Source organism: Artemia sp. Qi Xiang Cuo, chromosome 1, assembly GCF_049724085.1.
Source record: "Artemia sp. Qi Xiang Cuo chromosome 1, ASM4972408v1, whole genome shotgun sequence".
In the NCBI taxonomy this organism is placed as follows: Eukaryota; Metazoa; Arthropoda; class Branchiopoda; order Anostraca; family Artemiidae; genus Artemia; species Artemia sp. Qi Xiang Cuo.
Window position 1 is genome coordinate 74,616,960 of NC_142794.1, and position 25,357 is coordinate 74,642,316.

The window sequence follows — 25,357 nt, forward strand, 5'->3', positions numbered from 1 at the left end:
AGCTTCATAAAAGTAGTATTAACAAAATAGTGCTATTTTGTTATGTACTTCAGATGTTTCTGAACTAAATTTTAACTTAGAACTAAAAAAATCATCGCTAGATTTAAATTGAAGGATTTAATCTTAAAAAAATAATTCTAAGTCATGGAAAGATTTTCAATTCGTATGGTTTAAGGGCACAGAATGGCCGGGCCTTTTGAACTCCCTCCCCTACAAATTCGCAAATATCACCGTGTTTATCTCTTTTAGTTCTTGACCATTTAGGGCTTTTATAAATAATTTTATAAATTAATAAAATATTTCTGACCAAGTTAAAACCCATAAGGTACGTGTTTTCTTTGTATGAAGTTTCAAAGGGTTCATTCAATTGAATCAAATTAGGAGTTTGAAACAATGGCGTATTTAGGGGCCTGCCCTCCCCCTCCAAAAAAAAATTAAGAGTTTAATTTCTTGCTGTCAGCAGTCCCCTTTGTTTTTTGTTGTATACTTAGATTATATATGCTGTGCGGTTAGCACCGCACAGCAATAAAATCTTTACCTTTAGAATTTTTTTCCGTTTATATATCTGTCTAGATCCAATCTGTTAAAATTTCCCTTACGTCCTTAGCTGAGAGATATCAACCCCTTGGTCATTCTATCCTTTTGCTCGAGTCTCCGGAAATTTATTTTATACTTATTGAGGTCACGTTTTCCGAACTTTAAATTTCCAATTCTGAAAATGAAGATTTATTATCTAGTGTGGATCAGGTTGCGTCTTAATGGAATTTTTGTCTTGAAAATTGGAACATGGAAAATTCTCGTGCATGTTAGTTGTTATAAAGTGGAACAGGAGAACTTTTACGGCATGTTCTGTCCTACTAAGGGAGTCTTAGAATGGGCTTTAGTCAGTTCTTCTCTTGCCTTGGCTCAGTCAAGTTCTGGTCTTGTGATATTTACCCAGTGATATTTAAAAAGAGTGTGAAAGAAAGAGTGACCCAGTGATATTTAAAAACAGAAAATATATTGGCAGATATAATGGCGAAACGAAAAGGTCAACAATTTCTTTTTAATTTTTTTTTTTTTCAAAGGAGTAAGTATGGTTGATGAAGATGGTCCTTTGAATCCTATTGTTCCAGTTGTTGAATTAGGGGTAGAAGGTATTCGTCTAATCTCATTCCAAGCAAAACCATTCCACTCAAAAGGATTGTTAATGGCTGGTCTTTTATTGCAGCTTTATACACCGTTTTCATTATTTCACGTTTTGAATGGTCTTGAAAGTTTGAACATTAAAAAGAAACCATATTAGCCGTATAACAACATTGAATTGACATTATTTGTCTAGATTAGTTTTCAACAACGGTTTAAATTCTTTATTTCATTCTAATTCCTAATTGAATAGTTTATTTGTAAATCCTATTCTTACTAATGCACTGACTTTCTTTAATGCCTTACAGAAGCTTCGAAATTCTTAAAAATTTTTGTTGTTATAAAGTAGCCGACCTAAGTCCCTAACTCTACTAGAGAAGCTACGCTGCCCAGCGGAATAGCTTCTTTGACAGAGAGTTTCGATTAACATTGCAGTTTTTAAAAAAATAGTTTATTGGTTGTCTAATTGTTGTTTTTTTTTCGCGAATTGGAGCTACATAGAAAGGGGAAGGTTGTTTAATTTATTGGGAAATATATGATGAAATGAAGACAGATAAAAGAACTAGAGTTACCGTGGGTGCTTTATAACGACCAACTTTATAATATGATAACTGAGACTGAATAAAAAACAGCTTAGCCGGATGCTGCTGGTTTCTTACCAACAATATGTGCCATAAAATCTTTTTTGGAAAAGAGAGGAAGATTGCTGTTGAGCCAAGTAACTCAAGAGCAGGTTGTAGGGACAATACTTGCTATTTTTGTTCCCTGTCTTTCGAAGTCTTGGTTTTTTTACCCGTCTTTTGAACTGAACCCTTTTTTCTAAGAACTGTAACGAAAAGAGAGCGGTGACTCTGGAGTCAGTTGTCCTATCTCCTCTTGGAATTAACAGTTATGGAGTTGTGAAGGTTACAAGAACTGGAAACAAAAAATATTTTCATTTACTGCTAAAAAGAAAAAATGCTTAAAAAGATGGTTTTCTCGGCTCCATGTCTGACTATTTCAGTTACTATCTATGAAAAATTGTTGTTAAGTCAAAAAGATGAAATGCTTGTGTGAGCGGGACAAACTTTATGGTTCGTACTTTCATGACAAACTTTATTGATGCCGTGGGAGCCCCGCTTTAGAAGGAAGGCCTATGGCCTTTTTGTTCCAAAAAAATGTGGCTAATGTTGATTAACAGAGCCACACAAAACATCAATTGGTTATTGGATCGAAAAATCTTCTATTTTGTGCTTTAATCTCTGAGACAGGTTTGAATGTTTTAGTTTATAAATTTGTGAATTAAACTAATTTTACAAGCTAACTTGCATAAGATATTAGAATAACTTCTAAGATAAACCAATAATAATCCCTTTCATGAAATTGACTAGCAACCAGAAGAGGCTTCACTCACTGAGCCCAGAATTATCTTACTTGACATTGGTCAGGAATCCTTCAAAAAGCAAGAACAGATTTCTGATGTTCGAAAGCTGGACTTAGTCTATAGGCACTGGAAATAAGGAAAAGACTATAAATTTCCTGAAGCAGTTAAGCAGAATGCCGAGGATATAGTGATGTAAAGTCTATCTGGAGTATAAATTCTTCAGACCTTTCAGGGTGTCTGATTTCTAATGGGGGTTTGCTCATTTATATGTCAACGAAAGTTCTTTCCAGGGGGCTTCTGGGACTATATCGAAATCGTTAGAACAGTTTCATTCCCAGGGATAGTCAAATTGCTAATCGCTGATACTTCCGTTCCAAAGAAATTCAGGCCAAGTTTGTACTACTAAGAGTTAGTCCATATTTGGCCTTCGTCTACACTGCACACTTATCTTTTACCATCACTTTACTGCATGTGTGATTTTAACGTTATTGAATAAAGACCATATTTAGAAGCTAATGTTCTTGACTATATATGAGAACTTAAGTAAACCTTTACATCAGCCGATATAAAAGGCATAAACAAGAGTTTTGCAGTGACAAAACTTCTTTGCTCGTTAAGTAGTAAGCTCCAAGAGTATTTATGGTTGATGTTCAGTCCTTCAAAGAAATGTACATTCTGTAAACAATGCTTCCTATTTCCCAAACTCGAGACTGGTAAAGGCTCACATCAGACACTTGGATACTTAGTTTCGAAACAGTATATTGATCTTAAAGATACTCTCGCTGACTTCAAATATCATAAGGAAAGGCAGTATCATAATACTGCAGAACAAAAATCTATTATGTTTACCAAATACAAGAAGGAAATAGCATTCCAATGGACCAGCAATTGAATTTGCAAAATCAGGAAGAAAAGATTAAAAACAGAAAAAATAAATAAGCTAATTGTCCAGGCTGTTCTATTTTGTGTTTATCATGAACTGGTCCTGCAGGGTCATCGTGAAAAAATAGATCTCCTTGCAGAAAGTGATGAAAAAAGGGATATTAAGAGGGTTGTTGCGATTTACCTTGTATTGCGGAAAACAAAATTGGAGGGGGGGAGGAGGATTTTAAATCATCTGCTAAAAATGCAAAATATGTGTCTCCTCGAGTCCATAATGAAATCCTTGATAATGTAAGCAATGTCATTCGGCACACAATTTTAAATAAAGTCAAACATGCAAAGTGTTTTTCGATATTGGCTGATGAGACGAGGGATGTCAGTTCAAAAGAACAGCTTGTTCTTGTGGTCCGTTTCTATAACACTAATCAAATAGAATAAAGGTTTTTTTGCGTCGGCTCTACAAATGACTTGTCTGGTTTGGGTCTTGATAAGTTGATTCTTAGAAAGTGCTGAGAGTTTGGATTCAACATGATCAATTTAGTCGGAATTGGATTTGATGGAGGTAGCAATATGTCTGGTTTTTACAAGGGCGCTCAAGCACAAATTTAAAAGCAGTTGCCACTTACCATCTACACGCATTGTGCTTCGCATTGTTGGAACCTTGCCCCAGTGAAGGCCTTTAGACTGGACTCAATTCAAACGTTGTGTGGATACTTTGAAGAGTTTGGTGTTCTTTTTTTCCTTTTGTCCCAAACGACCTCAGTCATTAGCTTTCTCTCTTCCATCTGTTCTACCGCATACAAAAAGCAAAAGCTCTTTCGCTTTTGTGACACATGGTGAGTTGGAGGTTTGGTAGTGTTATCACTTTTCTGGAGCCTTCCCTGATGTTGTTGGAGTACTGAAGAGCCTTACTGACAACCATTCCGATTCAAGTCTAATGGTGAAAGCCAACTCCTTAGTAGCAGTCATAACAGAGTTTAGCTCTGTTTTCTCTCTGACTTGTTGAAAAAGGAAGTTCTACTCTAATTTCAACTTCTATTTCTCTGCCGAAGAAAAATTTAAGTCTACATGCCTGCTGTAAACACATTGATCTATGCAAGTCTGCATTAAAAGATCTAGCACAAGCGGATTTTCCTTCTATTTATGGAAAAGCAGTCTAGACAGGTGAATGTGTAGGGACACCCGCATTAATACCAAGACGTCATCGTCAGTCATTTTCCTCTTTAGGCAATAGTATTTTTGCAAGGACTGTGTCTTTACCCTATACTTGTATCTTTGTTTTTACTCTGTATCGAGCAGCGGGAGTACTTCGATATGATATTTTTTAATCACCACCCTATTCAAATCCATCTTCTGCTCTCTCTTTTTTTTGTCGATGCTGTATTACAAGCGGTAATTTTTCTATAAGATTAGTCTCCTTGCTGAGCCGACTGTCTGGAAAATAAAATGGAGGTCTATAGGTAAGTCTCGCCGTCCTGATAAAGTTTCTGAAACCCTTGGTTTGTGCAACAACCACTATTTTCCAGCCGTGTATTCACTCTTGATTATATTCTCCACTCTCACTCTTGACGCAGCTTCTGCGAAGCGTTCATTTACCCCCTTACGTGGCTTGAAACATACTTTAAAATCGCACAGGAGTGGGCAGATTGAATGGTTTTGCCAATACGTCTATCAAACGAGATGTCAACGTAGATTTCGACGATGTTTTAAGCGACTTTGGGAAGAAATCGAGACGGATTAAAATTTAACAGTTTACAATGATTACGTTGAATATATCTACAGTGAATTATTTACAGTGACTGCAGTGATGGGTTATCGTTGATTATGTTGCTTTCTATTTGATTCAAGGATTGGCAAGATTAGAGGTTCTGAATTTGGTTACTTGAATTCACTATTTAATTTTTTTAGTAGCATAGTAATAAATTAGCTCAAAAGTAGGACTATGACAGTAATATACTTATTATTTTGTAAGTCTCTGGACTCTTAGGAGTCTTCAGCGAGTGTCCCACCATCCCCCATCCCTAACGGAAATCTTAAATACGCCATTGGTTGCAAGAATCTTTTTAAATGCCGAAACCTGATGCCTTTCCAGCATGCTATGTCTTTTGATTTGCATCGCTCTGCGTAGCTTTTTGAAGGTTTAGCAATATGGTTCTGTGTCATTAGTGGTTCGATTTTGTATGAAGTTGACCGACAAAACACCATGCCTATCCAAAAACACTGACGCGATGATTTTGCACTTGAACAGAGTTTGTTTGGACGTCACATTTGCGCGGGATCGTGTGTTTCCATTCCGCACTCTGTTGCTTTGGTTCGGGCGTAATAGAAAAAACCCTTGTCTCATCTATAGCTACGCTCTAACTCAAAAAGCTGTCACCTTCTTTTTTATAACAATAAAAAGTCAATAATACCATCGTACACTCAAATATTTGGTCTTTGTCGTCCTTTCTTAGGAGTTCGAGACCCAACGGGAGTAGAGTTTCCTAGACTGTAGACTCCGAAATAATATTATAAAGTAGTGACTTCAAAACCTTGGAAAAGTCATGTGATAGATTTTTATTGTGAAGCGCCTATTCTCACGAAACCTCACTTCAACTGAAGCCACTAAATCGTCTGTTATCAAAGAAAGGTGACCGGAACAGACCTCATCATGGTTCATGAAGTTTGTCACGGCTTTCTTTGAATTCTCGTACCAACTCACGCACTTCGCTTTCAATTATAGTTGTGTCACCATACACCTTGCAAATCTTTCAATGAACTTTTTCAGAAGACAGGATCCTTGCTGACAAAAACCGTATCCCTGAGCAAACCAGACACATGGAGGCCATGTTGATATTCCTGAACATCTTGAAAGCACAGAACAGAGCCATACAGGTGATCTACACACCTGAAACTAAGCACAATTGCTCCCGTAACATACTGATACGCGACGCACGTACTCTTTTCAGTATGTGCAAGAAGTACTAGTCTCTACAACAAAACGGACCTTAATTAAAAAACAAAACATCTCCTACAGGAGTCTTTTCGCTCATATGGTGCGAAATGCGTAAAGCCATGCATTTGAGATAAAATAGAACAGTTGCCTAGTTGGGTATGTTAATTCGTGCTATAGAAAATGTCTAGCCGTGTGAAAAAGTCTACTTTTGGCAAAGAATGTCTATTGACCAAAGATTTAAGTAATTCCAGCTGCTATTAAAGAAATCAATATTTTGATAATGTCTGTTTTATAGGATAATTTATCTGATTTTAAATTGAGTGTATACGGAATTTGTTTTTCAGTGTGTGTGCAAAGAAGCATGGCCTGTGAGCAAGGCCGTGCCCAGGATTTTTTCTCGGATGGGGTTTTACTCTAAGATTTTTTTTTTTTTTTTTTTGGGGGGGGGGGTTTACACAAAAAAAAAACTCAAAAACGCATACAAAAAGTTTATATCCATTTTTGTTACGTTTTTACGAGTCAAACAAACATTTCGGGGGGGGGGGGGGTTCAAATTCCCCCTCTCTGAGTACGGCCTTTCCTGTGAGTAATCACCTCTAGATTGAGAATTGAACGATTGTATGCATTGTATAACTGCGGCTTTAAAGGATTCTGTCAAAACGAAAGATCCATTTAGCACCTTGTTTTTGAGAATACAGCATGTTTTGACTTTGAATTGTGGCAACGTTTCCAAGTAGACGAAGAAGACGAAATTAAACTCATCTACTCTTTCCCATTTTGTTGTGTTCCCAAGTCACAAGTACCATTAAGTCCTTTGAAACCTAAGGTGTGGGCTATATACTTGTTAATTTTTAGGATGCTTTGAAGTTATAAATAGCTTTTTATGTCACTGCTCTGTTCATTAGGCCTATTTAGGTTATGCTATACCCTATTTAGCCTATAAATTGTCTTCAAAGTGTTGTAGCTAGCTGATAACCTGCTCAAAGGGCATTTAAAAAAATTTATTTGGTAAATATTTAACAAATCATATTATTGAGCTATGACTAAAGTGAATATAGCCTACCACTTGATGCCTTTTTTTATGCTCTTTACAAATATAAGATGACCTTTAACCTTTGATGACCTTTAAAAATCTGTGTGTTATAAAAGTGAAACCTTGTAAAATAATCTTCTGCTTAAAATGAAGTCCAACAAAATTGTTTTCAGCTTCACAACTTTGCTCAATCCTGATTTATAGAGTTTTAAAGATATGCAAATACATTTCCTAAATATCAAAAATTAACATTGATATGGCTTAAAATAATACTCAAATAACAGGAATTGCATTTTCAGAACTAAAGCCAGAGAAAAAGAATCTTATAACAGAAAATTAAGGTAAAATTTTGTTTTGTCAAAATTTCAATAGGGCCTAGCCTAGGTATAGACCTGTCATGTAAGTTCAATGGACAAGTTGCTGGCCAAGTCTGTTGATTTTGAATTGTAGTTAGTTTAGGTTTTATTAATATTTTGTATTTTCACCACTGCTCATGATTGGGAAGAATAACTGCTATCTACAGAACAACTTATTTGGCAATTCATAGTGGCAATTTCAAAAGATTTACAAGTTTTGTCAGAATGGACTGGAAAAAGAAGGATTTTTAGAGGAAGGACTTGATAATAAAGATTCTCCCCTTGGATAATATGTTAACTAGGATCATTATACATATTTTACTGTAAGAATTGTTTTCTGAATATGTCTCCTTATCAGGAGCCACAATTCTAAATTTATACCAAAAAGGCATCAAGTGGTATATTCACTTTAGTTACAATTCAATAATATGATTTGGTAAATATTTACCATAAAATACCCCCAGCCCCCTAATGTGCAAATATATACCCTGAATTGGTATATATATATATGGGTGGGGGTAAAATTCATTTCCAACAAAAATGATTATTATATTTGTAAAGAGCATAAAAAAGGCATGATGTGGTATATTCACTTTAGTTGTAACTCAATAATATGATTTGGTAAATATTTACCATAATATGTAACCTAGGCCTATAATGATACTAGTTAACATATTATCCAAGGAGAAAACCTTTATCCTCAAATCTTTCCTCTTTTTCCCTTCTTTTTTCAACTTAAAAGAAACAAATTAGCCTACTTGTTTTGCCATGCTTTATTTCAAAACATTTATAGGTTTTGAAATTTGTGCTATAATTTGTTTCTATAGATGGCTTTAACCCAGCATTCAATCCCCATATTAAGTTTGATTTAAAAAAATAAATAAATTAAAATATGGTTCCAAGAAATTGATGAATATCTTAGAACATATATATTAATAGAGTTTATACCCCCCCCCCCTAATGTGGAAATATATACCAAAAATTACATTCTGAATTGAAATATAAACAAATGAACTTTACCAAAATCCCCTAAATATATCCAAATCAGGGTATATATATGGACATCATATGGGTGGGGGTAACATTCATTTTTGATACAAATAAAGGTTATAATGGCTCAGAATACAATTTTGGGTATATATTTGCACATTTGAGGGGTGGGGTACATACTCTGTTAATTAACAGAACTTGGTATAGGGATTGAATGCCAGGGTGAATGCCATCTATAAAAAAATTATAGCAGAAATTTCAAAACACATAAACATTTTGAAATAGGCTAAAGCATGGCAAAAATTGATATTTTTTCTTTTCAGTTTGAAAAAGAAGGAAAAAGGAGGAAAGATTTGAGGATAAAGGTTCTCCCCTTGGATAATATGTTAACTAGGATTATTATACATATTATAAAGTAAGAATTGTTTTCTTAACATGTCTCTTTGTGACAAGGAGAAATTGTAAATCTTCACCATTTCCTAAATTTTGAAGAAAAAAAAAATATTGATATTGCTTGAAATTCTACTCAAATAATAGGAATTGCATTTTCAGAACTAAACCCACAGAAAAAGAAACTGATAACTGAAAATCAAGGTGAAATGTTGTTTTGTCAAAATTTTAATAGGTGTACACCTGTCATGTAGGCAAATCTCAGGACCCTCTAGAGGGAGAAGGAGTGGAGGTAGGTACTTCAAAATACCTTCCCAAGACATACTTTAACCAGTAGACCCATTGCTGGAAGTTTCAATTTCCTAACCAAACCCCTTTCCAAGATAGCCAAAAGTAGCTAAAGTAGAATTTTACCTTATTCTTCTATTGAATGAAAGAATAATATCTAACTTCTGTCAATATCCATCCAAAATATTGACTAGGCTAGATAGATAATATTCAACTAGATGCATAAAATTAATTCATTGGTTTTAATATAAGCTAATCTGCCTATGTAGCCTAGGTGGATAGTTGATTATTCATGTCAGAAATAAAAGGTAGTAAATAGTATATATGAGATTCCATAACAGACATAGGCTAGAGGTAAGCTAAATTCACAAACCAATTCTGGTAAAATTCTAGACAAGTTACTTTTTGCTATCTTAAAGAGGTTAGGCTAAAGAATAAACTTTCAGTAATGAATCCAGGGCCAAAAATACACTCTTTGAAGGTAGGGTATTTTCAAAGGTTTCCAAATTTCTTTCCTAGATTTAGAAGAAAAAAGTCATTGATATGGCTCAAAGTTTTATTCAAATAAGAGGAATTACATTTTCAGAACTAAAACCAGAGAAAAAAAAGCTGAAAACTGATAATTAAGGCAAAATGTTATAGACTTGTTAAGCATGCAAATTTCCAAGATATAGTAATCAGAAGATGGTTTACATAGTAGCTTGGCAATAGGCTACATAAATTAAGACTAAGCAAAGTTGTGAAGCTGAAACTACTTTGTGTCCTTCATTTAAGCAGAAGATCTATTTTGCAAGGTTTTAGTTTTTTAAAACAAAGATTTTCAAAGGTCAGTGCCCTCTAGAGGTAGAAGGAGTAGAGGTATTTAGGCCACTTAAAAAAACCCTCCCAGCGCCTACTTTAGTCTATAGATCCATTCCTGAAAGTTTCATTTTCCTGAGCTAACCACTTTCCAAGATAGCAAAAAGTTGCTTGTCTAGAATTTTACCCTCATTTGCAACTAGCCAATATAGGATTTATTTATTGGTGTTAGTTACAATGACTCCTCCTCTGAAGAAAAAACTTTTAGCCTATTGTTTATTGAAAACTTATCTTCCTACAAAAAGAAAATCACAGAATCCTACAAAAAAAACAAAGGGGTACTATAGGCTTCAGCTATGGGAATGTACCTAGTAGAGAAGGAGTTGGTTCCAATCATGTTTTGAAATTTTGTGGCTGTGTTTTTCTATAAGTTTAGCAAACAGCTACAGTAGGATCTACTATATGAAGCCTATTAATTAGCCTTGAACTGCTTGTCAAAATTGAATATATCAGTAGACATTTTGCAAAATGGAAGAAAGAAGAGTGGATTTTCAATTCATTAGAATATATAAAAATCTTCAAAAATGGTGCAATGTACAGGATCTAGGGCAGGGGGGGGAGAGGCAACATAGCTTTACAGTGATTGAAACAAAGCTTAGCAGAGACTATGGAAGCATATGAACCTGATACAAAGTGTTTAGTGTGTTCTGTTAGGAGATGATAAGTGTGAGAAATTGTATTTCCAATGGGAATGCCAAGATAAACAGTTGGGTCAGACAGGCGGGTATTTGAATTTCCAAGTACAATTTCATCATGAAGTTGGCTCTTCCAGTTAAAAAGCACTGCATCAGGATTTTTAGTATTGAATTCAAGACCAGATTTTAAGTATTCTGTTTGTAGTTTTGAAAGTCTCAGAAATTTTGTCTAAAGTTTGGCTGAGGCTAAAAATGTCTTTTTTATAAGTGACTAAGGAGATATTGATGCTAGAAAGAACTCAAGACATTGACACAGGTCTTGAGCTTTGAGGAAATAATTATTGAAATAACAAGATGTGGCAATGGCACCTTGCCTGGCTCCTTTCTTAACTTGTACAATTCTATTCACTGACCTTGCCATTTCATCTTTTTTAAGAGGGATTTTAAGTTGGACTTGTAGCTTAGCATACATATCCCATTGAGATCTGATAATAGCCAGATTTAATCGTCTTTGAGCAGCCCTTAAAAAATATTTGTGGTATTTTGTCTAACCTGTATCTATTGTAACAATCCCATAATCTTTCTGGTATTTATCTTTATTAATTAAAAAAACTTTTTCCACAATATAAGTTTTTCAAAGAAATGTAAAGAAATCCATTAAACCAAAAATGAGCAAAAAATAAAATAAAATAATCTACCAAGTGTGAAACTACCATAAATCATCATTGGTAAATAAATTAAACCCAAAACAAACATAAATTACAATAAATAAGCAAGTCAAACTCAAAACGAGCAGACATTAACATGAGTAGGGCTAAAATCCCCTATGCCTTCCCAAGGCCAGAACATAATTTGCACTTTACAAAACTTCAAAGTATTATTGTCTTTGAAAAACTTATTTTGTGGGAAAGTTTTTTTTTAAATTAATTTCTGTTTGTTTTATATTGACATTAGTCTTTTCAGAGAAAAAGAAAATAATACTTTAAATCTTTTCTTTCTTTTCAAGACTTTATAGTTTGGCCTGCTATTTGTATGCTGGAGAAATTTTTTTTAGCAGTTTTTAACAACATACACCCTTTTAAAAATCTGAACACAAATAGTAGTGTTTAATTTAGTTTCATACCTCCCCTAGTTGACCTGAAATAGGAAACTTGATACCATTTGCAAAAACAAATCTGTTTAATTTCTTTGATAGCTTGGATACATTTATGATATTTTGATTTGGTTAAATTCTAAGAGCAGAAATAGCCCCGAAAGTTTGAACATAACACCGTCAGTCATTCTTGGGATACTGCTGAGATGCCTTATTGGGAATTAGCATTCACACAGTGCATTTGGATTTAATCTTAAGGCAACATTTAGTTTTTAAACATAATGGGCAAGGGAGGGGGACTAATTGCCCTCCAATCACTTTTGACTATTAAAAAGGGCATTAGTCCTTTCCATAATACAAAGTATCCTGGCCTAAACCAAAAAAAAAAAAAAAAAAAAAAAATCTGCAATAATAAATTGTACCCAGATTGATCTTAACTATAAAAATGTCAAGCCTTCCAGTCACTTCTGACAATTTAAATGGGCACTAACCCTTTCAATTCCCAATCAAGCAAGCCTTCTTTGAGTTTCTATGACAATGCTTTCTATAAACACCTTATATACCCCCAGTGCATAACTTACAACCCTTGCCCTGAGGGATGTGAGGGGGTTGTCATCCTCAAAGACATAATTTTAAGAACTTTCAACTACATTAAACAAAACGGCTATCTAAAAATGTTGATTGGATATGTTTGGGGGAATGGTGGGTGTGAGAGAGGGGTTAGTTGCCCTTCAATCACTTTTGACTATTAAAAAGGCTACTAGCCCTTTCAATTTTCAATCAAATGAACCTTTTGAAGTTTCTACAAAAAAACTTTCTATAAAAGCCTTATATGCCCCCAGGACACAACTTACAACATTTGCCCTGAGCAAAAAATTAAGCAAGAAAAACAGGTTTTAATTTTTATAAAGCAGTGAATAAATACAATAAAATTAACACTTAATTAAACAAACACACTCCAAATATTTTGGCCCCATGTGTGGAAGCCTTTCTCAATGGAAAAAAAGGGAGAAACAAAAAATGTTCTTTTTTAAAACTTAACTTACATGAAAATAAAACATACTAAACACACAAAGAGAAAAAAATACGAAAGAAAAAAATATAAATAAATAAGTAGGAATCAAAACTCACATATTAAATGACACGTCCATGCACTGGCATATAAACAAAATTGAATGTCTATAATGATACACTTGTCTTCTCACAGTATATAAATGGATATCTATAAAAAATGAACAATATATTTATACTTAAACCAAAACAATAAAGGTCAGTTAACTTCCAGCCCATAACCCCTAATTAAATCTGACAAGTTCATCAACCCAAATTTATGAATTCTAAATTGAATAGATTCGTTTGGTTGGAAGCCTAGCTGCAGTTCATTTACTTTTCCCAGCATTTAACCCATTCTGACCTTTGTTTGCAAGGTCAACATTTGTTTCAGAACAATTATTAAAATCAATACTGGTTGAATATCTTACCTGCTTTTTAATTAAACTATTGTAAATTGAAATGATCCTAAATTCTGTGGCAACTTTTACCACAGCAACCAATAATTAGAACCCAAGTCCTAAAATTGGTCTCAATCAGAAACCCTTATTGCTGTCTAAATTCACCAAGTGTAAAGATTTTCAAACAGAGGTCTTTATTCTACAAAGTTCAGGAAAGGTCTGACCATTTCATACAAACAAAAATTCATTCAAAACGAAACTAGCTTATATTTTGGCTCTCTGCTAAAACAGGTAATTAGCCCTTTTCTATTCTCACGCAATTATGAACTACAATCTCAGAAAATAAATATTATGATGTGAAAATAAGAAAAGAAAAATGATAAACCATCACATCCCCTCCCCCTTAGGTGCAGTTTTGTGAGTTCCTCCTCTGAGGCCTCATTTATGATGAAAAAAGAGGAAGGGCCACTTTAAACACTATTTACAAGAGAGGTGCCACTTTGGCTTAACCCTATGACACACGCGTGGCTACAGACTGACCCTGTCTCAACTGAACTGCCTGACAATGGTTACAATTCTATCTGTAATTTTTGACATCTGTAAATAACCCAGGCCAAAAGTATTCCAGCAAAATATAATCAGCCACCTCTTTGTCGGACCTATGAAAACCATCTTGTATGATGTGCTACTCCATGATTAGGCACTCACGGAAAAATCCCATGGGCATGACAATTTGGGGAAGTTGATCGTTGAAGAACCTTCTTAAGATTCCTTGCTCATCCCATGTGTATTTCGCGTAACTTGTATCCGTTATTTCAAACACCGCCAGTTCTACGTAATACTGTAGTGTGTGGTCTGCTACTTGCAACTGGATTACCTCACTGTAGGTGAATCCATACAGGTGCTCCAGCAGATCTATATTCTCTGCGACAACGATTTGTTCTGGATCCTGCAATGAAAAATGTATGTACAGTATTTACAAAACAAGGAGGGGTTGCCTATTCCTGATATCTTGACAGGGCGTTAGCATTTGCGTTCGCAACCCCTGGATGGCTACTAATGGTGAAATCACATGCTTGTAGGGCAAGAATCCACTGAGCTAATTTCTTGTTCTAATTTAACATCACATGAAGCCCCTGTAACGGATCACTGTCAGTTTTGACAAAGAAATGCTGACCCACCAGGAAGTAGTGGAACTTGGATATTGCCCATTTTATTGCTAGTGCCTCCTTCTTGATTGTGCAGTATTGACTCTCAGCAGGTGTCAGTTTCCTGCTAATTAAGCCGATAGGATGTTCCTCCCTGTCAGTCCGCTGGGTCAAGACTGCCCCCAGTCCTTTGCCACTTGCGTCTGCTGTGTCCAAAGCTGTGAAATTCTGGATAAAGGGACCATAGTATCTAACTAGTCCCATAAATGCTCAAACATCCGTTTTTGAAAGGGGCCTTGGATAATTGACGATCCCCTGGACCTTGTTCGTCAATGGCTTAACAACTCCACCTCCTACTTTATGTTCCAAAAAACTTTGCTTCTGTATCCCCAAACCTGCAATTCCTTGGATTGACTGTCAGCCCTCCTGACTGCAATCTCTGTAGCACCATTTTGATATGTCGCAGGGGGTCCTGAAAAGTGTCACTGAAGATCACAATATTGTTGATGTGCTGCGACAAAATTTCAAATCTCTGAGAACATGATCCATGAGCTTTTGGAATCTTCCACTTGCTCCTTGAATACCGAATTACATTACAAGAAACTCATATGAACCATTTGACGCCACGAATGCCGCCATGTGTATGCTATCAGGGTGCATTTTTATCTTCCATTATTCTCTAGTTAAATATAACTTGCTGATGGATTCAGCCGTTTCCATTCCCCCAAGGATCTCACCTGTGCAAGGTATTAGGTAACAATTCTGCCTTGAAATTTTATTTAGTTCCCAATAGTCAGCACAAAACCGCACTGTCCCATCTGCCTTTGGTACTTGTACTATCAGTGATGCATAATCACTCTCCAACAGTCTTATAATTCCTTCTTGCAGCATCTTAGCCACTTTGGTTTGTACCAGGTGCTGTTTTGCTGCTGGAACTCGATAAAGTTTTTTCCGCACTGGTGGGTTACTGCTTGTATCCATCTCATGCATCACAAGATTGGTCTTCCCAGGTCTGTCCGAAAGGGTCGTTCTATATCTTCTCAAGATTTTAGCTAAATTCTTTCTCTGACCACGACTCAAAATTCCATATATGGATGTCTGGATGGCTTCTTCGAAGTCTCCGTCATTTCCTGTACCCTTGTAATCCGTCATTTCTTTTAGATTTGTGTCCGCATAGTTGTTTGCCTGAATAAATAAGATTTCATTCGGATTTGCCCTGTGGTACTTTCTAAGAAGGTCTACGTCGAGAAGCTTTGATTTCTTTTTCACTGAAAAAATATATATGTTTTTACTTTTATTACTTAAATATATCAAATAGTATTAAAATTTTGACTACTAAGTATCAGTATATCTAAATTGAACTAACACTCCACATTCATTTTTATTTATTCAGTAAAGCACAAATTTTGTTCTGACCGTGGGAAGGCATTGGGGTTTTTCGCCCTACTTATGTTAATTTCTGCTCATTTTGAGTTTGACTCGGTTATTTATTGTAATTTCTGTTCGTTTTGGGTTTCATTTATTTATCGATGCTGATTTGTGGTAGTTTCACGTTTGATAGATTATTTGACTTTATTTTTGCTCATTTTTTGTTGAATGGAGTTCTTTACTTTTCTTTGAAAAACTTAGTTTGTGGAAAAAGTTTTTTTAATCATTTCTGTTCGTTTTATATTGACAAATTCTTTTCAGGGAAAAAGAAAATAATACTTTAAATCTTTTCGTTTTTTTTTATTTATAGTTTGCCATGCTATTTGTATGCTGGAGAAAAATTTTCAGCAATTTTTAACAACATACACCCTTTTAAAAATCTGGACACAAATAGTACTGTTTAATTTAGTTTCATACCTCCTCTATTTGACATGAAATGGAAAACTTGATACCATTTGCAAAAAAATCTGTTTACTTTCTTTGATAGTTTGGATACACTTACGCTATTTTAATTTGGTTAAATTTTAAGAACAGAAGCAGCCCCGAAAGTTTGAACATAATACCCTCAGTCGTTTTTGGGATAATGCTGAGATACCTTATTGGGAATTAGCATTATCACAGTGCATTTTGAGTTAATCTTAAGGCAACATTTAGTTTTTAAACATAATGGACAAATGGGAGGGTGGGCGTGAAAAGGCGGGAGTGGGATGAGGACTAGCTCCACATCAATCCCTTTCGACTATTAAAAAGGGCATCAGCCCTTTCTATTTTCAGTCGAATGAGCCCTTTTCGAAGTTCCAACGACAAGTCCTTCGATAACTGCCCTGGTCTAAACAACAACAACAACAACAAAAAATAATACATTATATCCACTTTGATCTTTACTATAAAAATGTCAAGCCTTCCAATCACTTTCGACTATTAAAAAGGGCACTAGGCCTTTCGATTTCCAATCGAATGAGCCCTTTTGGAAACGACAACGCTTTCTATAAACACCTTATATGCCCCAAGGGCATAAATTACAACCATTACCCTAAGGTCTGTAAGGGTGGTTGTCATCCTCTAAGACCGAATTTCCGGAACTTTCAACTACATTAAACAAAATGGCTATCTCAAAATTTTGATTGGATGTGTTTGGAGAAAGGGTGGGTGTGAAAGGGGTGGTAGTCGCTCTCCAATCACTTTTAATTATTAAAAATGGCCCTAGTTTTTTCAGTTTCCAATCAAATGAGCCCTTTTGAAGTTTCTACGACAAAACTTTCAATAAAAATCTTATATGCCCCAGGGCATCACTTACAATTCTTGCCTTGAGTGCTTGGGGGGTTGTCATTGTCAAAGACCTACTTTCCAGAACTTTCTACTACGTTGAAAAAAATGGATATCTCAAAATTTTGATTGGATGTGCTTTGGGGACTGGTGGGCGTGAGAGGGAGATTAGTTACCCTCCTATCACTTTCGACTATTACAAAGGGCACTAGCCCTCTCAAGTTCGAATTGAATGGGCCACTTTTGAAGTTTTACGGCAACTCTATCTATAAAAATCTTATATGCAATCGAATGAACCTGTTTTGAAGTTTCTACAACAACGTCTTCTATAAAAACCTTATATGCCCCCGGGCTTAACTTAAAACCCTTGCCCTGAGGGTTGTGGGGGAGTGTCCGCCTCAAAAACATATTTTCTATGTGGAAGGAAATGGCTATCTCAAAATTTTGATTGGACGTGTTCTGGAGAATGATGGGCGTGGGGGGGGGGGGGCTAGTTGCCCTACAATCACCTTTGACTATTAAAAGGGCAATATAACTCTCAAATTCTATTGAATGATCCCATTTTGAAGTTTCTACGACGACCACTTCCATATGAAGTGCCCAGCTCTAAAGGAAAAAAAAACAACAAAAACCAGTACCTTATGCCAACATCGTTCTCATATGCCCTCAGGGAATAACTTAAAACCCTTGCCCTGAGGGTTGTGGGGGAGCGTCCTCCTCAAAAACATATTTTCTATCTGGAAATCAACTATGCTGAACAAAATGGCTATCTCAAAATTTTGATTGGATGTGTTTGGGGAAATGATGGGCTTGGGGGGGGGGCTAGTTGCCCTCCAATCACTTTCGACTATTAAAAAGGGCAATAGCCCTTTGAATTTCCAATTGAATGAGGCTTTTTGGAAATTTCTACGACAACGCCTTCTATTAAAACCTTATATGCCCCCAGGGCATAACTTAAAACCCTTGCCCTGAGGGTTGTGGGGGATTGTCCTCCTCAAAAACATATTTTCTATCTGGAAATCAACTACGCTGAACAAAATGGCTATCTCAAAATCTTTATTGGATGTGTTTGGGGGAATAATGGGCGTGGGGGGGGGCTAGTTACCCTCTAATGACTTTCGACTATTAAAAAGGGCACCAGCCCTTTGAATTTCCAATCGAATGAGCCCTTTCTGAAGTTTCTACGACAAAGTGTTATATAAAAACTTTATATGCCCCCAGGGCATATCTTAAAACCCTTGCCCTGAGGGTTTTGGGGGAGTGTCCTCCTAAAAACACATTTTCTATCTGGAAATCAACTACGCTGAACAAAATGGCTATCTCGAAATTTTGATCGGATGTGTTTGGGGGAAGGATGGGTGGGGGGGGGGGCTAGTTGCCCTCTAATCACTTTCAACTATTAAAAAGGGTACTAGCCCTTCAAATTTCCAATCAAATGAGCCTGTTTTGGAGTTTCTACGACAGCGCCTTCTATAAAAAACCTTATATGCCCCCAGGGCATATCTTAAAAGCCTTGCCCTGAAGGTTTTGGGGGAGTGTCCTCCTCAAAAACACATTTTGTCTCTGGAAATCAACTACGCTGAACAAAATGGCTATCTCGAAATTTTAATTGGATGTGTTTGGGGGAATGATGGGCGTGGGGGGGCTAGTTGCCCTCCAATCACTTTCGACTATTAAAAAGGGCCCTAGAACTCTCGATTTCCAATCAAATGAGCCCCTTTTGAAGTCTCTTAGACGACCCCTTCCATATGAAGTGCCCTGCTCTAAAGTAAAAAAAATTATATATGGTACATTTTGCCAACATTGTTCTTATATGCCCTCAGGGCATAACTTAAAATCCTTGTCCCGAGGGTTGTAAAGATATTTTCTATCTGGAAATCAAATATGCTGAACAAAATGGCTATCTCAAATTTTGACTGGATGTGTTTGGGGGAATGATGGGCGTGGGGGGTTGCCATCCAAACACTTTCGACTATTAAAAAGTTTCTACGACAACTCATTCAGTACAAAGTGCCCGTTGAAGAAAGAAGAAGAAGAAAAAAAAACACATTGTGGCCATATCGTTCTTTACTTAGGCAGCGCTAGCGCGCTGCCTGTGATCCACCACTTGAAACCAGTTTTACTACACTCTAAAGATCCCACCAGGTCCATTCCTATTTTGTGGAAAGGAGTTTCAATGATCGGGAGGGGTTTTAATGGCACCTTATCTATCTGGCGTTTTCTGGTTGTCATTTGGCAATCATAACATTGTTGGCAATGCTTTGCTACGTCCAGATAAACATTCGGCCAAAAGAATCTTTCAAGAATCCTGTCGGTAGTTCACTGCCTGCCCATATGCCCTCCCATAGGTGAATTTTGGACCTGTTTTAGCAAGTCTGTTCTGTAGGGTGAAGAAACTACTAATTGACACTTCTGCTCATCCAGGTTTTTATCCTTGACTGATCGGCTAAGGATATCAACCCCTACAAAGAAATATTTTATCTCTGTTGGTTCGGCCCTAGCCTGCGCCCGAAATTTTTTCAAGGTGTTATACATCCTCTGGAACTTAGCAAAGTCTTTCCCTTTCTCTCCAAGTTTCATGGGAGCCTTCTCTAAGTTTCATGGGAGCCTCCTCCCCGTCTGACTTGCCCTGAGAAGTGGCCTTCTTTTCTCTACGCTTCCGCCCCGACTCTTTCGTGCTTTTCCTCCTCCAGAAAACATTCAATCGTCAAAGTCAAACTGTGTTGCCTCCGAAATATCCGTTTGTAACTCAATCAGCTTGCTTGCTCTGGCTCTCGTTGTTAAAACACATCAACTGTCGAATCTACCAGCCTCGACAGTTCTGGAAATATTTGTCCCAACCAGGAACTTCTTTGGTATCTAATCTAAGACTGCAATCTTCACTGGAAGCTCAACAAGCAAACCGTCCGCTTATTTTAACCGTTCATCCACTACTACCATAGGGTGTTCGTGTGTGTTACCATGTACACATCTCAAGCATCTAGGCTTCTCCCAGCACCATAACTTTTCTGGTACCGAATCCGAGTGCAAAACTGTTATATCCGCTCCACTGTCCACTAGCATTTCAACATTCCTTCCGTCTACTTTGCCATGAAGCACTACCGCTGCCCCTGCCGACTCCTGGTGATCCGCCTTTCTTGGCTCTCAGCCAGGAAACCCTGCCGCGTATTTTCTGGCCTCTGCTTTTTCTTCGGACAGTTCTTTGCAAAGTGTGACGTATCGTCACACACAAAGCAGGCTCTCCTGTTTCCTGCTTGGTGACTCTCGCGTGAGATTCCTTCCTTGTACTAAGCTCTTGCCGTATGACTGCTCACCCCTCCTATATGACTGCCGTCAAAACTCCTCTGTTTCCTTCTCTCCTTACCTGGACGGTGATCTTTGTTATCGCCACCCGTCTTCAAACAATCTTTCGTTGTTTTACGAGCTAGGGCGCTAGCTTCCGCAAAAGAAACAGCTTCTTTAAAAGTTTTAAACTGCCTCTCCCGAAGGGCTACCTGCAGGTGGTACGGTACTGCAACCGTAAGCTGTTCTACTTGTAAAAGTTCAAAAATTTCTTCTACATCCTTCAATGACACAACCACTCTGGCTGGCCGGGTGCTTGTTGCTGCCAGGTTCTCTGCCTGTGCTCTCAGCGATGTTAGACTGAGCCATCTATTGAAGTTGGTTGCCAGCTTCCTTCCAAATTCTCCTTAGGACTCCTATTCTTCTTTTCTTCCACCTCGGAATCGTATGCGATACGTGTCATTTGTGACAGAATACTTATCAAGTATTGCTGTCTTAACGGCGTCATAATCAATAAATGTATACGCCGATAAACCTGACATCGTCTCCAGTGCGGGACCGGATAGAACTGGATACAGTTGGGTAGCCCACTGTTCCCTAGGCCAGCCACTGGCCGTCGCCGTGCTCTCAAACATGCTTAAAAACGAGTCTATGTCGTCACTACGGTAAAGGTACCGATGATTTGACAGTTTTTGTAAAAAACCAGTTTTTCTACTCTAGAAGTCTTAATTTAAAGACTTTCGTTTTGAAAAGAGTTTCAGTATGTAGGAAAAACATCTATGAATCTAACTGTTTGATGAGAAGTTTGAAGTTTTGTCTGAAAAGGGTACACAACTCCAATTTTCCGAAATTAAAGCATTTTCACCTACAAATTCGACACAACAAAAAAGTTACCTGTTTTCAACGCAAGTCGGAACCCAATTCGACACCCGTATTGGGTGTCGTACTGATGATTCTACAGTTTTTGTAAAAAACAAGTTTTTCTACTCTAGAAGTCTTAATTTAAAGACTTTTGGTTTAAAAAGGGGGTTAGTATATAGGAAAAAAATCTAGGAATCTAACTGTTTGATGAGAAGTTTGAAGTTTTTTCTGGAAAGGGTATAAAACTCAAATTTCCGAAATTAGAGCATTTTCACCTACAAATTCGACACAAAAAAAAAGTTACCTGTTTTCGACGCAAGTCGGAACCCAATTCGACACCCGTCTTAATACTTGGGGAATATTTCTGGGCGGAACCTTGTGTATTTGACGCGTATATTCTTGTTTCTCTGTTTTTCTTCAACTTCATTTAATGTATAAAAGTATAAAAGACTATGCAAAAAGTAGAAGTAATAAAACTAACAAAATTGTTTCAAGTATGTAGTATTTGGTATAACAAAATCGGTAAAAAAAATTTTAATATACATTATTAAATACAAATAGTATTTAGTATAACGAATTTGGTATAACAAAATTGTTTCACTAGCGTTTAGGAAGGGATAGGGTCTAGGAAAACGGAAGTGGATTTCAAGAAATTTAAGAAGTTCATTTGTTTTAGTGGATTTTATTTTCATATGCAGATTCTTAGTTTCGTCCAAAACATAGGACTACGTGTCATTTTGTATAAGACTTTGTATTCAATATAATTTGTATATTTTATTTGGATGAAGGATAAATAAGGGTATAATCTAAAAAAAATCTGGGGGGGGGGCAAAATCAGATCCGGGGGGGCAAAACGAGGTCTGGAGGGGCACCTGCCCCCCCCCCCCTGCCCCATAGCAATTTACGCCCCTGCATGGTATGAGGCCAAGCGGCAGTTCCTTAGATGATGTAAAAATCCAGTGTCTGTAAGTAAAGCTTCAAAGTTTAAAAAAAACCTTTTGTTTAAATGTTCTTTCATCCGAAATATTATTAAAAATAATAATCATCGAAATCTCTCGTTGCGCAGAAAGCACCCGTAAATTCGACAGCTATGGTGCCTATGGTTTCGTCAGTGGATCCTGGAATTTCGACACCTATTATTTCTCATCTGTTTTACATGTTCAGTGAAGTTTCGACAAATTCACCTATATTTCGACAGGGCCCGTTGCTGTCTGTCAAAAATTTTGACAAGATTACTACGAGATATTCGCAAAATAAATAAATCCCTTGATAGAAACCGATATTTACGTTTGAATGCGGCTGAAGGAACATTTTTAGTCTGCCTGGTATTCCACTACGTCAAACAAGAATTTTCGACACTTGGAACCTAGTTTCAACAATGCATTCCGTCGCCATTTTCATTTAATTTTATCAAGAAAAAGCTAATGTGGCTACATTTCAGAGAAGATCAGATGTATCTCGACACATTGGCGCTTATCCCTACTTTTTCTTGCAATAAATAACCAAGTAATGACAGTTTGAACATTACATACCTGAAAAATTGTCGGGAGCTCCTTTCGTGTCGAAAACAGGAAACTGACCAAATTGAATGTTCTTTTCTTATCTGGGTGTGCTGGATATAGCGTCCACGTTTTGCACTGTCGAAATATAATGACGGCTCCAAGAGATGGCACTCTAAGTCACGGCTAAGCAGAGCTATCCCGTTTTGAAGGAAAATTTTGACAGTGGTTCCGAAATTGCACTGTCGAATCATCGGTGCCTTTACCCTATCTGTCAGCTTCATTAGCTTGGACCTATTTGTGGCTTGTGCTGCTGTAGGCTGCTGCTGATTTGCTGCAGGTTAACCCGCCAAGCTAGTTGTTAGGGCGTTTAGTGCTGTCATAAGCTGATCAAACTGTGCTGCATCCATTGGAATCGGATTTTTATTACCAAAGATCTGGATACTTGCTGAAACTTCTGGCAATGCTTCATCCCTATCTTTCCTTCCGCTTTCTCTGTCCTTGCCTTACTATCTTCTGTTTCAGAAATAGCCTCAGGCAAAAACTTCACACTCTGTTGTTCTCCCTTCTTGTAAAGACAACTGATCTCCTCCGCCGGGCTCTCAGCCCCACCAACAACCTCTGTAATATGTGACTGAAATACCTGTTCCGTCTTAGAGTTAAACTCTTTAAGAGAGTCTACTTTAGTCCTCCTCTTAGGAATCGCTGATGCTCCGTCGTTTATAGTGTCGGGTAATTTCACGTGAACTCGCCCCAGGGAACTGGACCTAGTCTGTCTCACAGAATTGGTAGGATTCTCGGCCATGCGACTTCACCAACCTTAGGTTACAGAATTTTTTTTTTCTTATACTAAAATAAAATTCCTATAATCTCTTTAAGTTTTACGAAAATATTGCCTTTTTTTATCGGCGAAGTGTCACTCCAATAGGAAAACAGGAAAATTTGGTAGGCGGGTTTCAGAATATAATCAGCTGGAAAATATAGACTATTCTCAAAAGTCTAATAGGATAACAGAAATGCTATAAAAACAGCAAAATTGTCGTAACGTGAATTACTTAATCAAGTTTTGACTTTTCTCTAAAGCCTAAACGGAGAATTGCAGTTCTAAAAAACAGCAAAAAGTCGGTAACGTAAATTAATTAATTACGCTTAGACTTTTCTTAGAAGCCTAAACCGAAAACTGAAATTGTAAAACAGCAAAATGTCGGTAACGTGAATTCATTGATTAGGTTTAGACTTTTCTCAAAAGCCTAAACGGAAAACTTAAATTATGCAAAACAGCATAATGTCACTATCGTTATTAAATTAATTACCATTAAATCAGGAGCTCTTCAAACGGGTTGACTTGCAAGATAGAAGACAGTTTACCACTATTACAGATCTACCTTTCAATATCTCTCTAAATTCAGGTATTCTATCCCTCTACCTGCCACCAAATTTGGCAACTTTTACTACAGCAATCAGTAATTAGAACCCGAGTCCTAGAGTTGGTCTCAATCAGAATCCCTTATCGCTGTCTAAATTCGCCAAGTGTAAAGATTTTCGAACAGAGGTCTTTATTCTACAAAGTTCAGGAAAGGTCTGACCATTTCATACGAACAAAAATTAATTCAAAACGAAACTAGCTTATATCTTGGCTCTCCGCCAAAACAGGTAATTAGCCTTTTTCAATTCTCACACAATTACGAACTACAATCTCAGAAAATAAATATCACGATCACGATGTGAAAATAAAAGAGAAAAATGATAAACCATCACAAATTCCCCTTCATCTCTATTGATACTAATACCCCCATAGATTATCTTCTTTATTTCTATAATTTCCCTGAAGCTTTGTAAAAGTCCTACAGACGTATCTACTATTTTTGTTTGATCAAATAAAATACTGTGATGAGGAAAATAATTTCCAGAACTTTCAACTACATTGACAAAATGAACATTTGAAAATTTTGATTGGACGTATTTGGGGAAATGGTGGGCATGAGAGGGGGATTCTTTGCACTTCAATTACTTTCGACTATTGAAAAGGGCACTAGCCATTTCAATTTCCAATCAAATAAGCCCTTTTTGAAGTTTCTACAACAACGTTTTCTATAAAAACCTTATACGCCTCCAGGGCATAACTTACAACCCTTGCCATCAGGACTGTGGGGGGGGGGTTTCATCCTTAAAGACCTAATTTTCAAAACTTCCAACTATGTTGTACAAAATGGCTATCCAAAAACTTTGATTGGATGTGTTTGGGGAAAAGGTGGGCGTGAGAGGGGGGTCAGTTGTCCTCCAATCACTTTCAGCTATTAAAAAGGGCACTAGCCATTTGAATTTCTAATCAAATGCACCCTTTTTTAAGTTTCTACGACAAAGCTTTCAATAAAAAACCTTATATGACCCCAGGCCTTAACTTGTAACCGTTGCTCTGAGGGGGAGGGGTTGCCATTCTCAAAGACCCAATTTCCAAAATCATAAACAATACT

At 36.8% G+C, this 25,357-nt stretch overlaps 1 protein-coding gene across 1 annotated transcript in view; it reads left to right on the forward strand.

Moving 5' to 3' along the window:
- Positions 1-7,033: 7,033 nt before the first annotated feature.
- Positions 7,034-25,357, forward strand: part of LOC148956717 (cyclin-Q-like) — a 70,438-nt gene continuing 52,114 nt past the window's right edge. Inside the window, exon 1 of the mRNA XM_089087008.1 lies at positions 7,034-7,131. The gene's annotated coding sequence lies outside the window, so the exon portion shown is untranslated. The remainder of the gene's footprint in view (positions 7,132-25,357) is intronic.